Source organism: Danio aesculapii, chromosome 22 (genome assembly GCF_903798145.1).
Source record: "Danio aesculapii chromosome 22, fDanAes4.1, whole genome shotgun sequence".
Lineage (NCBI taxonomy): Eukaryota > Metazoa > Chordata > Actinopteri > Cypriniformes > Danionidae > Danio > Danio aesculapii.
In genome coordinates, this window is record NC_079456.1 from 10,554,480 (window position 1) to 10,567,688 (window position 13,209).

Sequence of the window (13,209 nt, forward strand, 5' to 3'; positions counted from 1 at the left end):
ATCACTGAGGTTTTTCACTGCAGAGTCTCCTATATTATTCCAGCTGAGGGTCAGTTCTCTCAGGAGCGATGGGTTTGATTTCAGAGCTGAAGTAAGGATCACACACTGCTCCTCTGTAAATCTGCAACGAGACAGACCGAAGACGGAAAGAGTCTTCAGTAATCAATAATCTAGTATAAATTTAGTTTTTACATTGTAAAATGCATTCTGAGGGATCAGGTCTGACTGCCTATGTGTGAAATACAGTATCATGTCTCCAAAGTGTCTTTTTTCAACAAATGGCCGAGTGATACTTTCAGGCAAAACCCAGAAACAAGATTTTTCAACTAAACTTGTCATGGCAGTTTGTTTCTACCAATAAGCACTGCCCCCTAAATTGTGTATTTAACTGAGCGCCAGCTGCAGTAGTTCAGATCTTTCAATGAATGCCACAGCGAAGGCGAGTTCTCATTAAAGGATTCTGCCTTGAATATTCCCGATCAATACTTCTGGTCTATCTCTTCTCAATACTTCTGGTCTATCTCTTCTTCAATTCACAACAGTTTTCACGTGTCTGTCCCAGCAGGGCTTCAGGGACAGACAGTATTTCTGGGTGTTTATTGAAATCTTGCAGTGAAGTTCTGACAGAAGTCTGGTGTCCCATTTAAACCTTTTAACACACATACAGCTAACCCAGCTATACAGTTCTATCATTATCCCTGTACCAAAAAGACCAGCTTTGAGGAGAATCATCCAGCATCATCTACTTCAGTTTTAATACAGATTTGAGAAAATTATGATTAGTTTCATAAAACCAAAGTTCGGGTTGTGTTTCAGACCGTTTTCGATTTGTGTATAGCAGTAAAAGTACATTTAACATTTTATAAACAAACATCTAGAGGATCACAGCTCATATGCATGGCTTTTATTTGTAGATTTAATTTAATTTCAGCATTAATATGTTAATTGTGAGGCTAAATGATTTTAAAGTTCATCCATTTATAATAATATGCTATTACTCTTTTCTATCCAATCATAGGCAGAAGGTTAGTGTTAGTGAAACACTGTCTGAACCAACCAGCTTGAGTTCAGTAGCATTAGGTTAACCTCACCTTTGCCTCAATTAGTGATGCGTTTACTCTCATTGTTTTTCTCACTTATGAGACATGAATATTGTTTGTGTGAATTAATTAAAACACCATCAGACAGAAAGACACAAGATCTACTCTGAAAAACAAACACCAACTTGAGTATCAAGCAGTAGCATCTGTATAAATGGACATGTATTAGACATCTTTTTAGCTAATTCCTTTCTCTCGTTCATTTATTTTACCAAAAGCTGCAAATCTCATCATGTTTCAGTAGAACAATAATCTTTTACAATAATTTACAGACTTGTTGGATTTTTAATTGTGACTGATGGCCAGAAGATGCAATTAAACATTTTAACTCGTGTCTAGCAGACTTTAAACTTTAAAATTTTAACTCACAGTAACATCTGTAAGGTATAATGATACTAACTTTAGTTTCTCCAGCTTGCTTTGTTGGTTCATCAGTAAATCACTGAGGTTTTTCACTCCAGAGTCTCCCAATTCATCCCAGCTTAGGTTCAGTTCTCTCAGGTGGGATGGGTTTGAGTTCAGAGCTGAAGTCACAGCAGAATAACCTTCATCCATCATCCTACAACTGCTTAACCTACATTGGCAGAAAGAGAGAGAGAGCAGAAAACAAGATTGAAGATAAAAAATAATTTACATAATTGTCAAAAGCAAATAAAACAACCAGAGGAACAAAAATCAGAACATTTTCCAAAGGGCTTTATTCAAAAGGTCACAGAGATATTTCTCCTTAGCTTCAGAATTCTCTCCTTATGATCAGACATGTTTTTTTCAGCAGATAAAAAAATATTTAAAAAACTTTGCTGAAACATATAATGTGAAAGCAAAAACACTGTGTATGAAGGGTCTTAATTTCAAATGTTGAAGATTTTTTATTGATTGTGATTATATTATGGGAATGCTTCTCACCTCAGTGCCTCCAGTTTACAGTGTGAATCCTTCAGTACGTCACATAAGAGATTCAGTCCCGTGTTTCTTATTTGATTCTCACTGAGGTTCAGTTCTCTCAGGTGTGATGGGTTTGATTTCAGAGCTGAAGTCAGGATCACACACTGTTCCTCTGATATGCTGCAATTATACAGACTGAAGACAGAAAGAGGAAAGACCTTCATTATAATTCATTATTCTAAAAACACAAAGTAAACACATCATGAATAATGGCTGAACAGTCATTAATACATCACAAAACAACCGAAATGTAAAGTAAATGTGTACGAGCATAAAGATGAACATATTAAGGACTTAGGAAAATAGTTATGAGCATTTTCACTAAAAGACAAAAGGAAACAATCCTATTGTTTTTAAAGATATAAAAATCAATTATTGAATGGGTTGAAAACATAATATATATAGTTATAAAATCTCGGATATTGTACTGCAAAGGTTTATCAGATTTCAGCAGATGAAATATGTTTTATTGTCACAAAGCTCATAAAACTTCAGAGTTGAAAGATCTTTCTACTGATACACATGATATATCAGTCCATTACACAATATAATAAAAATCTTTAATCTGACAATATCTGCTGTACAGTACAATGATACTAACTCTAATATTTCCAGCTTGAATTGTGGCTTCATCAGTAAATCACTGAGGTTTTTTACTCCAGAGTCTCCTAGATTATTCCCACTGAGGTTCAGTTCTCTCAGGTGTGATGGGTTTGAGTTCAGAGCTGAAGTCACAGCAGAACAACCTTCATCTGTCAGAGAACAGCTGCTTAACCTACATTGAAGTGAGACAAATTAACTTATTAATTTAATATACATACAAATAACCTATATTTACAAATAAAATTTTGTTTCTTTCAAATATAAAAACCTTTTCTTTTTTGTATTGTGAATGTCTCACCTCAGTGTCTCCAGTTTACAGTGTGAATACTTCAGTACGTCACATAAGAGATTCACTCCTGTGTTTCTTATTTGATTCTCACTGATGTCCAGTTCTCTCAGATGTGATGGGTTTGATTTCAGAGCTGAAGTCAGGAGCTTACACAGTTCCTCTGTAATATTGCAATAACGCAGACTAAAGACAGAAAGAGAAAATACAAAGACTCAGATTACTGTAAATTGCTTATTTTCTTAGCTTTTGTCAGTGTGAGATAAGATGCAGGATCATTTATAACAGTGGTTAAAAAAAGTAAAAATGTGTCAAATTAATCAGGTTTGTCAAATTTCAGCAGACAAGATAATTGAAAAAAGTTTTAAATGCTTTAGTTGAAAGCTCTTCCTGTATATTAGTTTATTAAATAACGCCATAATTAACTTTATTAAACCCACAATATCTGCTGTACAGTATGATACTAATGATACTACAGCAATGATACTAACTGTAGTTTCTCCAGCTTGAATTGTGGCTTCATCAGTAAATCACTGAGGTTTTTCACTCCAGAGTCTCCTAGTTTATTCCCTCTGAGGTTTAGTTCTCTCAGGTGTGATGGGTTTGATTTCAGAGCAGAAGTCAGGATCACACACTGTTCCTCTGTAATACTGCAGTAACTCAGACTAAAAGAGAAAAGACATGTGAAACATATGCAATATTCTGCAAAAATTAAAAATGTGAAACAGTTTGAATGAAATTGGACTTTCGGTAGTGAAAATTAAACCACACTGAACTGAACTTAAACTCTGAAAAATGGACTTTACTGATAGTATAGAGTCCCCATCACTATATTAGGGTATTAGGACCCACACAGACGGCAGGTTGAGCTCCCCCTGCTGGCCTCATTTACACCTCTTCCAGCAGTAACCTAGCTTTCACATGTGGTCTCCCATTCTGGTAATAATCAGGCTCAACCCTGCTTAGCTTCAGTGGTGACCATGTGAGAGCTGCAGAGAGCTAGCTGCAGACAAGCAACACGTTTACTGATGTAAGATACTCACACGAGTGTGTTGAGTGTACAGTGTTTATCCTGCAGTAGAGCAGAGAGTTGATTCACTCGTGTGTCTCCTAGTTCACAATCACTCAGATTCAGTTCTTTCAGGAGTAACGGGTTTTTACCCACAATTACAGTTACAAACTGAAAGGCTTTATCTGCAGCAGGACTCAAAAACCTGAAGAGAAGATCAAGCAGGAGTCAGACACTGAATTAGGAGAACGTTTTTCTTTCACGCTTGATCCGCATCTGAGCTTTAAACACACCTTTTAAATTTAAAGTTGTGTATTACAAAAACACTCCGTAAGCCACTCAAAACTTATTGACAACTATTTTCGGATCAAGATTTACCAGTTGTAAAGGCTCTAAATGGAAGTTCTAAGCATCCTACCTGAAGACGCTGGCTGCTATGGTGTCCTCCATGCAGCAACTAAGAAAAAGGTCTGTAGTTAGTAAATTTAATTACACCTTTTTAAATTTAATTTAAATAGTAAATTAATGAAAACAAAGGGCTCTCTGTTTCAGATTTTGTGAAGGTGTCATAAATAGGTAATTATTGTCTTCTCAGCATGTTTTGTAATGCAATAAACAGTGACAGTAGTTGAGAACTGACTCCTGTTTTATGTGTGTTAAGGCAGTTATACTTCTGTCAGATGTGTTTCAAGCATGAGAAAAACGTTCTCCCAATTCAGTGTCTGCCTTCAGATCACATGCTCAATAGATCACTGCATTATAGAGCAAACCATATTACTGGCATGAAACTTAACACGTATGTAACATACGTGTAATTACCGAAAAAATAAAAAGTATGTTGATAATCTGCTGGCTGATTTGCATGTTGATTCTAATTGGCAGCTGGTTATGTTTCATTTAGTTAGTTTGTATTGTGTAGTATTTACCATGGTGTGTGTTCTTCTGTCATTTCCAAACGCTACTTTTTTTTCAATAAATGTGTCAGTGGGACAGTACGTGTGTGTGTGTGTGTGTGTGTGTGTGTGTGTGTGTGCGTGTGTGTGTGTCAAACATTTTGGTGAATTACATTTGTCTGAGTTGGCTATACATTTAAAAAAAGAGAGAAAATGATCACTTTAGCGATGACGAGGCTCCATTTAAATTGCACAAGATGCAGTCTGACGGTAATGGTAAATGACCTGCAAAAGTTGTTTTTCGTACTTATTAGATCGCATTATTTAAATAATCAGTCCGGGAGGTGGCGCTGATCGACAGCTTTATTAGTTCAAAGACATTAAAAGCAGGTTAAACAGATTAAAACAATCATTTTAAAGCTGTCCGAATGTGACTGTTTATATGCATCAAGCTGCCTAACGGAAGTTCAAAGCACCCTCCTTAGGCATACATGTAAAGCATAACGGGTAACTTTGCATTCTAAGAAAAAGGTCTATACATAATTAAAAAATATCTAACTAAAATATCTGAAATAATCTACAACTTACGAATTAGTTTGTGCTATAATACATTTACATAATTTTATCAAAGCGTCACAAAAAAAAGTAACTTTACATCCAGTGAGCCATTATGTTTTTCATTTTGTACTGAATATTGCACCACTTGACATTTTGATGACTTTTTTGATGCAGCAAATTGTCCATCTTGTTGTTTTAATGAAAAATACTCTCTAAATGATTGACTTTCAAGCTTCTTTTCCTCATGTCTCACCTCAGTGTCTTCAGTGTACTGTTTGGATCCTGCAGTAACTCAGTGAGCTTCTTCACTCCTGATTGTCCAGGATCATTTCCTCTGAGATCCAGCTCTATCAGGTGTGAAGGGTTTGATCTCAGAGCTGAAGCCAGAGCTTTATAACCTTCTTCACTAATACTGCAGTCTGAAAGACTAGAGGAAATGAAACTTAAATAACTGATTTATTGATTATTAAATGTAATATTGTGATTCGTGTTAATACACAAAACTCAGAATAACTAAATACAAATTCATTTTCTGCTAAAGTTTATGCTCCATATTATCAATTACAACTTGATTAAATTGCATAATCCTGAAGTCTGTTTCTGTTTATTTCTATTTCTCCCGTAAGTTCAGCCCAGCAGAAGCTAATTATGATGTAGGGAATCAAGAGCTCCTGGCTATCAAGCTAACTCTTGAGGCGCTGGTTGGAAGGGTCGAAACATCCCTTCACGGTTTCCACAGATCACAAAAAATCTGCAATAGCTACTACGAGAGGCCCACCGTCTCAATCCCCAACAAGCAAGGTGGGCCCACTTCTTCACAAAATTTAATTTCTCATTTCATACCTCCCAGGTAGGAAGAATACTAAGGCTGATGCCCTCTGCCATCTTCATAGTCCACAAGAAGCTCCCAAGGATTCTGAGACGATTATCCCGTCCAAGCTAATCATCAGTGCCATTGAATGGAAGACTCCTCTAGCCACAGTTCAGAAGCCTCAAGTCGTCCCACCAAGCTGTCCCCCCGGTTACTTTCTCTGGTTGGGAAAACCATGTGACGTCCACTCGAAATATCCGTCTTTGTCAACCATGTAAGAAACTGAGTCCCAGATTCATTGGCCATTTCCCAACAACTGAAAGGATTAACGTGTTCGATCACCACAATTAAGAGATCATTGCAATAAAATGTGTTTCTCTGATGTTTGTGTATATACTGTATTCTACAAATAGTACTCGTCAAAAGTTTGCCTTGCCTAATTCTTAACACTGTGCACTTTATTACCAAATATTATTTTATTGGCTGAATATAATGTTCACGTGGACTCTGGACAGTGCTGGCAACTCATTTAGAAGGGAATTTATTTCCTGTCTGGACAGCTTTGGTCTTCAGCAATATGTGGACTTTCAAACCCATTCTAAAGGACACAAACGGGACCTTGTTAGCGGTTCACCGCTGGATTCTACAACTACTGCAATACCTATATCATAAACTGCTCTCTCCTTTAGTGTTCACTTTACACTCTCTAGATCCCAACAACATTGTTCCAGGACTTTCTGTAATACAAAAAAGATGAACATCTTTTTTAACATCCTCCTGATCTCCATAATTTAGACTCTCTTTCACAATTTAAATACAAACTCAAAACACATCTGTTTAGAACAGCTTATTCTCTTTAACCCGACTGCATTTTTTTTTTTAAGTTTGTATTGTATTTTATTGTGTTTTTATTTGAACTGATTGTTCTAGCTGTTCTGTACGGTGACCTTGAGTGTCATGAAAGGCGCCTTAAATAAAATGCATTATTATTATTATTATTATTAACATTTCAGCCTTTGCTGCTGCAGTCACCAACCTTTACATGGTGACCATCTCACTTTTTCTGATGATCTGATCTCCCTTAATGATTCTGAACTGCAGATGCTCCTGAACAGTATTGCACCTATTAAATCTCGAACAGCATCTTTCACTCACACAAAATGAGTTTTATGCAGATTAAATGTGGCTTTCTTCTCCACTGTAAACAGATAAACCTGTGACAAGACACTAAATAATCATAAAGTACACACCTAATAAACATTTTTACTGTTATAAAAAAGAGAGAGTAAAAACAGCTTATATAGTTGCTATGTATGTTCACAAACTCAAACACTTGTGGTTAGAACTTTAATTTGCATAAGATTTAAAACACTTAGGTATGAAAAACACACAGCAAAGACACACTGAGGTGCTTCGGTTTCATAATGGTGAAAAACAACACTCACTACTGAAACAGGATAAATCTTAAACTGCAGCTTTGTTTGAAAATTAAGTTAAAATCAGAGTCTTACCTGTGTTACTCTGGTCTTTCCTGAGCTCTTCTGACATACTGAGGCTAAAATGTTCAACACTGTCATGTCCAGGTTATGATGATCATCTGATTGTCTTCAGCAACAATGTAACGGAGATGAAGATCATGACAGTCCAGAAGGAAAAGCAAAGAAAAATATGAACAAACAATGAATGCTGAGTTAGACAATCTAAAACACTGATTCCTGAAAACTGGGACAGAACAGTGCAAAAGAAATGCTGTACTGAGACAAATTAAACTACAATTAGTATCTAACATGTACTGAGCTATTGAGCTATGCTTTTTGATACGACCTCCCTAGCCAATCACTTACTGTCAATATCATCAGATAATAAAGAACAATCAAAATGTTTTTAACATTGCAAAACACACTCTAATGTAAGCAGGTAGATGACATTTTTCAAATGTGGCCAACAATTCCTAATATACTTATATAATACATAAATATACATATGTAGTTGAAACATCTGACAGTGATGGATACATTTTAATTTGTCAGTTTATACTACAATAAAATGCACTTTACTGTACTAAAATAAACAACAGTGTACGTTATTGTTGTGTATCGTTCACATTTCTTTCATAAAAACATTAGGAGTTTAAGTTGTAGGCATTTTGTTTTTGCTGATGATGCTAGATGCTAATGCAACCTGTTTCAGAGGAAATTATCGAAACATTTCGAAAAATTTCCTCAGAAACTGGATGATATTGTTGACGTATGTTGTGATGATATTTTTTCAACCGTATTTAAATATTGCAAAACTATATAACACTGAATGTGCCTAATGTCTAAATGAAAAGCTCCTTTAGATTATTTTCAGAGAAATTTAAAGCAACCGAAGGAAACTCTTTCCATATTTTCTAGATTTGAGGACACTCTATTAGTGATAAACATTCTGAAAATGTCCCATTATGAAGAATAAATCCCTAAGTGTTAGACATTGGCGGCTGCCACCAGCCAGTGACAGGTCACGTGATCCGCCACCGGCAGCTCCAGCCAGCGAGTTGAAGATTGAACCCCTACTGTTTTCTTTTTTAAGTACGTAACTTACATTTAACATTAAAAACATCGTTCACACATATAACAGTGATTCATAATACTCAATAATAGCTGTAATAGTCCAAGTATTCAGATTTATTTACACTAGTACAGACGACGTTTCACATCAGAGTAAGTCTCCAGAAGTCTGAAGCGATTTCGGTTTGTGACGCTGTTAAAACACACCTGTAATCAATCAAGATTGTTGTTTGATTAATCTCGGAGAAAAAACAAAGTTCGCCGAAGCAGTGGACAGCAGTGTGAAGCACAACCATCATAGATATTCCTCTGCAACCATAAAAAAAGCTCAACACCTCAATCTCCTTCTCCTTTCTAACGGCAGACCTCAAACTAAACCAGAGCTCTAGCGCCTCCTGCCGTTACTGCCTATTCTCTTCTACCAACACTGATGATTCTGGTGGACAATCTGCTCCATTTATGTAAATTTCACATACACAAATCCAAGTTTGCCAAAAGCAAACCTCTCTTCATGGTGCTAGAAAAAGAGATTAAAATGTATATGAAAGTGATATCTAAGTCTTTAAATAGAAAGGCAGTTAAAACAGTTAATATTACATGCTCCTCCTTGAACATTTTAGCATTAAATTGTTTGTATACATGCATTTTCTGTAGTAAAAGTGCATTTAATAACTCTTGTTAATAACTAAAATTGGAAAAATATGTGTGTTATATTTATATTTGATAAATATGTACCCTCTCCTCTGTTTCCTTCTTTGCTCATTTAATCATTCTTGTTAAGGAATGTGAAGTGATTTTGCTGTATAATAAAACTGTACATGCTGGTTATTGTTAATAAAGCAAAAACAAACAAAACAAAAAAAAATTATAATAAAATCTGCTCCATTCACCTCCAGCTGCAGAAGATTAGAATAATAACGACAGACTAATCAAATCTCACATCTGAAATGTAAATCTGATATTGTACAGTCCCATATTAAGGCGTATTAAGTAAGTTTTATTTTTGAAAGTGCATATTTCACAGACATTTAGAACAGAATATATTAAACAATCACTATATACAAGATATTTGTCAAACAATCTGACATTAAAGGTTGAAATGAATATAATTACTATAATAATGTTAATTAACAGAAAAAAAATGAGGATGTAACTCAAAACTGATGATTTAGAAAAGACAAAACACCACGTTATCTGTTATTTACAACTAATGACTAATTTTGACATTGCACAATGTGGATAAAAGTATTTAGACAATTCCTGTATGATAAACCGTCACTCGTGCAAACATAAGATTGAATATTTATTTTGGAATTTCTATCTGTGATAATACCTTAGATAGTCTTATTTAATTTTATTTATTTTCTTTTGGCTCTATTTATTATTAAAAAATAAATATTATTTTACACATGAAGCAACATGAAAGAAAGTAAAGTGTAAACGCAGCCTACATGACGCACTAAAAGGCAAGTTACTTTGTTCGAATGTTTTTAAATAAAACTAAAGTATTTTTAAGCTATATTTGGAAAATGTTTGCTGCATGAATTAAAAGTCAGTCAATTATTATTATTATTATTAAAACAAAACAGATAATTTCAAATAAATAAATTTGAGTTTTTTTTCAAAACTGTAAAGTCCACTGTTGTGGATATACATTGCAGCATATTTCAGCTGTTTTGGTTTCTTTTCAAACTACACTGATTGTTCTGGACCATTCCAGGAACAAAAATGCAATCACGTGACTTTTTGAAAGAACAGTATAAAAATCTTCTCTAGTAGTGTTTAAAGTTTCACATTCTAATACAATAAGTTTTATGGTGAGAGAGGCTTGACAGTGGTTACATGTTGCTGGTGCATTATTATTCAATATATACAAATAAGTCAACCTAGAGTGTCTCAAAAAAATGCTTGAGTTGATCACTTGCATTTTTTTGTAAAGTTTTCCCATTCCACTCGCTATTTTTGTTTATACGCAAATTAATTGAAGATTTCAGATTGGAGGGAGGAACATTGTCACTCTCAGAGAAATTCATTTTTTGGTTTTTTCCTCATCTTCCAGTTCATTTGCACAGACAGACATTTGACTTGAAGTTTAGCAGAAAATGAGGTTGAACTTCTTATTCTCTAAAAGTGTAATTTTCCTTCTTTCCATGTTAATTAGGGGGTTGTCAGACTTAATAGATTCACATGCTTGAATTCTCAATTGGTTTCAGATCAAGGCTCTGACTAGGCCACTCCAGAATATAAATGTTGTTGTCCCTGAACTATTAAATCAACCACTTGTGCAGTGTTCCTTTGGTAATTATCCTACTGGTATGTCCATTCCGATGGCAGGTTAAAGTTCTGTACCAACATAACCAGTTGTATTTTTATCTAGAATCTTGAGCTATTCTTTTTTTATGATACAGTCTATATTAATGAAGTAAGCCTGTATCACTGGCAGAAAACCATCTACATATCATGAAATTGCATCTCTGTGCTTTGGCACTGGGATGGTACTCCTAGCTCTGAATGCTTACCCTCTCATGTTAATTTTACAGTGTTGAGATTTTTTAAACTTCTTGATCACACTATATACACGACTGATAAAGGGTCATTAAACGCACATGAACCGGATGTTGCTGAGACTTCTATTTCAGTATGTTGATGTACTTACTGTACAAATGAAATGGAATTGAATGGGCGGGGTTTTTTTGTGAATCATTATTCTTGTTGCAAACAAACAAGAGGTACATAGTTTAAGTCAAATTTAAAACTTAGATATAAGGAGGAAAATCTAAAATTAATGCAACAAAAACTAAGGATATGATTATTGATTTTAGAAGAAATCATACAGCAGCTGAGGTGACAAATTTTAGGGTTCAAAAAGTAGAATGGGTGGAGAACTACAAATATTTGGGTACCATTATTGACCGACTTTGAGGCAAACTGTGATGCTGTGTGCAAGAAAGGGCATCGGCGCCTATATTGTCTTAGGAAACTATCCTGTTTTCACATTGGCCCCAACATGCTTACTCTTTTTTTTCTTATTGAGTCCATTCTATCCTTCGCTCTGGTGGCATGGTTTGGAGGTCTGTCCTTAAAAAACAGGAATAGACTGAGACAGGTTGTTAGGTGGTCCAGCAGGTTGATGAATCACAGCTGAGTATTGAATCCCTGTATAGTAGGCAGCTTTTTGCGGATTGCCCAGAACATTAGTAGCATTAGCTCTCATCCTCTGTCTGATGAGTTTATCCTGCTCCCTTCAGGTCGAAGGTTTCAGATGCTTTTTTAGTAGGACAAAACGATTCAGGAATAGCTTTGTCCCATCATCTATTGTCGCTCTGAATAAATTGTAATCTTTTATAAGGTACTTTGTATGTGTATATGTGTGATTTGATTGTTTGTATCAAATGCCAAACTTTGCTGCAAAAAGAATCTATCTACGATACTAATAAAGTTAACTAACTAACTAACAAACAAACAAGAATATTGTTGACTGAAGCTGTCAAACTGAAGTCAACAGAGAAGGACCGCCACTCCAACGCAGAAGCAAATGGACTATTATTGAGGATTACCAGAACAAACATTTTCAATAGATAAACTTGCACGGATTGACTTTAAGAATAACAATGTTAGCTTCCAAAATAAACATTGAACATTTTGATTTCACACAGACTTTAAACTGTTTCAAAATGAGTTTCAGCTTTTGTCAGACATTGACAATAGATGATAATGACTGACCTTTTTTCTTCTAGGCCATGGTGATAGTAACTTGATAATTAAGGCTTTATTCCCCTTGTTTAATACTTAATACAGAGCAGGTGATATCATTAAATATCTTTAGGCCTAAATTGATGTTGCAGTTTAAGACTGATAAATTGATGGTCAGTGATTATGATCACTGGAGAGTGAAAACCATGTGCACTTTTACAAGAGAATTAATTACATTTCTGTGATTGGGGAATAGGGTATTATTAATTTTGCACAGGCTCAAAAGAGAAGCTCTGGCTTTATTTATTTAAATGAAAATAAGATTTAGCCATATTTAGTGTTTGTAGAACAACTAATACATATTGGATACTATGGCAGATGGTCCAGGATTTTGTGATTCCGTGATCACTGAATTTAATGCAAAGCAACAATTTATTTTTCAATTGTTGCAGATTTCCCACATATTTTGGGCCATCAGTATACGGTTTAAATTCCCACCACATCACAGAACAATATCAGCATAGATTTAAATAAAATAAAAAAGATCATATTCACAAACAGAATGCGCTTGTCTGCAGGCATCTACAGGTATTTTATCAACAGGTATTTCATACCTGCAGTATTTTAAAAAAGATTGCAGATTTACAAAAAACATAAGTCACAAATATTTATTATTAATCAAATCCTCTTTTTGAGACTTTTGTAAACATAAATAATTCTCTAATAAATATTTGAAATAAAAGTATGCCAGTAAACATTTGC

General features: G+C 34.8%; 1 protein-coding gene across 2 annotated transcripts in view; it reads right to left on the minus strand.

Moving 5' to 3' along the window:
• Positions 1 to 9,096, minus strand: part of LOC130216386 (protein NLRC3-like) — a 229,101-nt gene extending 220,005 nt beyond the window's left edge. For both annotated transcript variants that reach the window (XR_008835795.1, XM_056448281.1), the window contains exon 1: positions 8,962 to 9,096. The gene's annotated coding sequence lies outside the window, so the exon portion shown is untranslated. The remainder of the gene's footprint in view (positions 1 to 8,961) is intronic.
• Positions 9,097 to 13,209: the final 4,113 nt, after the last annotated feature.